This window comes from Nicotiana tabacum, chromosome 23 (genome assembly GCF_000715075.1).
Source record: "Nicotiana tabacum cultivar K326 chromosome 23, ASM71507v2, whole genome shotgun sequence".
NCBI lineage: Eukaryota > Viridiplantae > Streptophyta > Magnoliopsida > Solanales > Solanaceae > Nicotiana > Nicotiana tabacum.
In genome coordinates, this window is record NC_134102.1 from 115,257,637 (window position 1) to 115,260,336 (window position 2,700).

Consider the following 2,700-nt stretch of genomic DNA (forward strand, 5'->3'; position numbering starts at 1 on the left):
GTTGCCAGTTTCACCACAAACCAACCACCTTAAGCTTACTAAGGTAAGAGACAGCAAATGTGTTAGGGTTAAGCATTTTATAGATGTGAATCACACATAATGTGCCATGCTCCTATCATTGTCACTATTTCTAACATGCTTTTGAAAGCTTCATGTTTCATTCCGGCTTATGAGGTAGCTTCTTATTGACGCTCTTATTTTCTTCTTCTTCTTCTTTTTTCCACTTACGCCTCATTTTGATCCGTCATCTTAGAATCATTGAAAAATATTTTGATCGAACCTTTTGTGGGTTGCCTACGTATCATGTCGCCGCATGAATCAGATCATTACGTAATTAAAGGGGATTGGGAATAGACAGACCCATTTTTTATTTTTTTTTATTTTTTTATATATAAAGATTTTTAAATATATTTTTTGATTTTTTTTTCTTTTTATGAAATTTTGAATTGTTTTTTTAAAAAGAAGGAATTCTAAAGAAGGAAGAAAATATTTTGGATTTTGATTTGAATATTATTTTTTTTTTAAAAGGAAGAAAATATTTTTGGATTTTTTGTCTAAAAAAAAAAAGAAATTTCTAAAGAAATATCTTTTTGGATTTTTGAAAATTGGGGGCCGGAACCGATGAGGTTTGCCTACGTATCTCACGTAAGTTACTGGTAAATGTTAGTATTACTTCTTGGTTTGGGTCAAAAAGCATTTAAGCAGGCTAGCATTTGGTAATTTTCTACAATTGAAAGTCAGTTGTTCCGAGTTCATAGAGAGCATGACTAAATGTCTTCTCTGATGATTATATTTGTAATGATCTTTATGGAATTGTTAATTTCAGTCTTGAATTTGCTGGAAATCATGCGCTATCATTAATCAGATGAGAAACAGTTGTTTTATACTTTATGTCCTAATTGTTGTCATTCACTTGAAAAATTCTCAGATTGGGCAGCTATTTTGACGTGCTTAATGACCATAAAGGGCTTACTGCATGAATCGAAATATCATAGGAGGTGGCTATGGTCTTCGTGCTGCATTGGCATGATTGTAGCAGTGTTTTGGTTGCATCACATGCTAAGGTGAGCTTCTTAGCACAGTAAGGTTTTATTTTACTTCTAACTATACTCAACAGCCACTTTTGGGATTTTAAACTACCTAAACAACTGAAACTGAAGGAGTAACCGAGTAGAGCATTTAATTTTGCCTGTTGGTTTCCTACGAATGAGCTCAGAATATTGTGGATAGTCCCTTGCCACTGCATTTTAACAGTTTCAGTTTCTTTTTCTACTAATGATCTTTTCCTTTTATTGACAATGAATCCTATACATATGATAGAAACTGCCATCATATTTTCTGTAGTCGTGATAGGCCATATATACTACGGAAAAGGGTTAAAAATATCGCTTTGCTGTTGAATATTGTTTAAAATTACCCTCCGTTATACTATTGGTTCAGAATAACCCTTACCGTGCTAATATTGATCAAAAATACCCTCCAGTTAACGGAGGTGCTGGCAGACATTTAAGAATTTGGCCCATCCGAATTTATTTTTTACATAGACCCGACCCGATAACCGACCCAAAAAATTAAACCCTAAGAATATTTTTTCTTCATGAAATTTCAGTTCATTTTGGCAGCTTCTTCCCTTATCCCTTCAACTCCTTACCCCATTTATATATGGCAACTTGCAGAAGCAGATGAAAATGGAGAGAGATATCTCTGCAAAAAAAATGAACGTTGCTTTGTTCTTGAGTTCCATGACTGTTTCTTAAAGAAACTATAAACAAATGGAATATATAAAAGAGTCTTTCAGACATTGAATCAGAGAATATACCAGTAAGATATGTGTGTACAAGCCAGAGGTTATCAACATGTTACTTCTTAATCCTTTATCCAAACCAAGTATAATTGGTCGGTTCTCGTTGCTCATATTTCATAGATTAGACTTTTTGTAGATCTCATTCTTGACTTTATTTGGAACTTTGTTTCAGCTACTAATGGAAACAGGCTGCCATTGATGGAGGGTTTGGATCGTAGAGAAGAGAAGGAAAGAAAGAAGAAAAAAAAGTATTGTTTAGGGTTTAATTTCTTAGATCGGGTACCGGGTATTGGGTCGGGTCAGTGTAAAAATAAATCTGGATGGACCAAATGCTTAAATGGCTTCTATGTGGCACCTCCTTTAATTGGAGGGTATATTTGATCAATAGTAGCACGGTAGGGGTTCTTTTGAGCCAATAGTATAACGGAGGATAATTTTAAGTATTCGATAGTAAAGGGATATCTTTGAGCCTTTTACATGTCTTTTGCAGGTTGGCCAAATTTAGATGGGATAGTTTGTGGCTACCAGTAGGGCCCCTTAGGTAAGCCTGTTTTTTACTGTTTCCACATTCTTAATTATGCCTTCTGCTGAAAAACTATCATCGAACTTTGAAATTGCAGTGGAGCTGGAATCTGCATTTACGTAGACCATTTACTAAATGTGTCATCTGAAGAAATACGGAAACTTAGAAGATATATGTATGCATATAAAGCCAGGTAAGAGTTTAGAGGATGTATTTATGGGCCCTTAAAGCCAGTTAAGAGTGTCGCCCTAATCGATTTATAGCACTCAACTAGTTCCATTATAGATTTTCCCTCTTTTTTTGTCTGGTGTACGATGACTATGAGATGTACTGTAAAGTTCCGGAGAGTTTGTCTGATAGGAAGGGGCTTAAA

At 34.8% G+C, this 2,700-nt stretch overlaps 1 long non-coding RNA gene across 1 annotated transcript; it reads left to right on the forward strand.

The window, feature by feature from the left end:
* Positions 1-921: 921 nt before the first annotated feature.
* On the forward strand, positions 922-2,700 carry LOC142177520 (uncharacterized). The gene is made up of 3 exons (XR_012706018.1): positions 922-1,064; positions 2,295-2,345; positions 2,425-2,700. It is a non-coding gene; the product is annotated as an uncharacterized LOC142177520 (long non-coding RNA).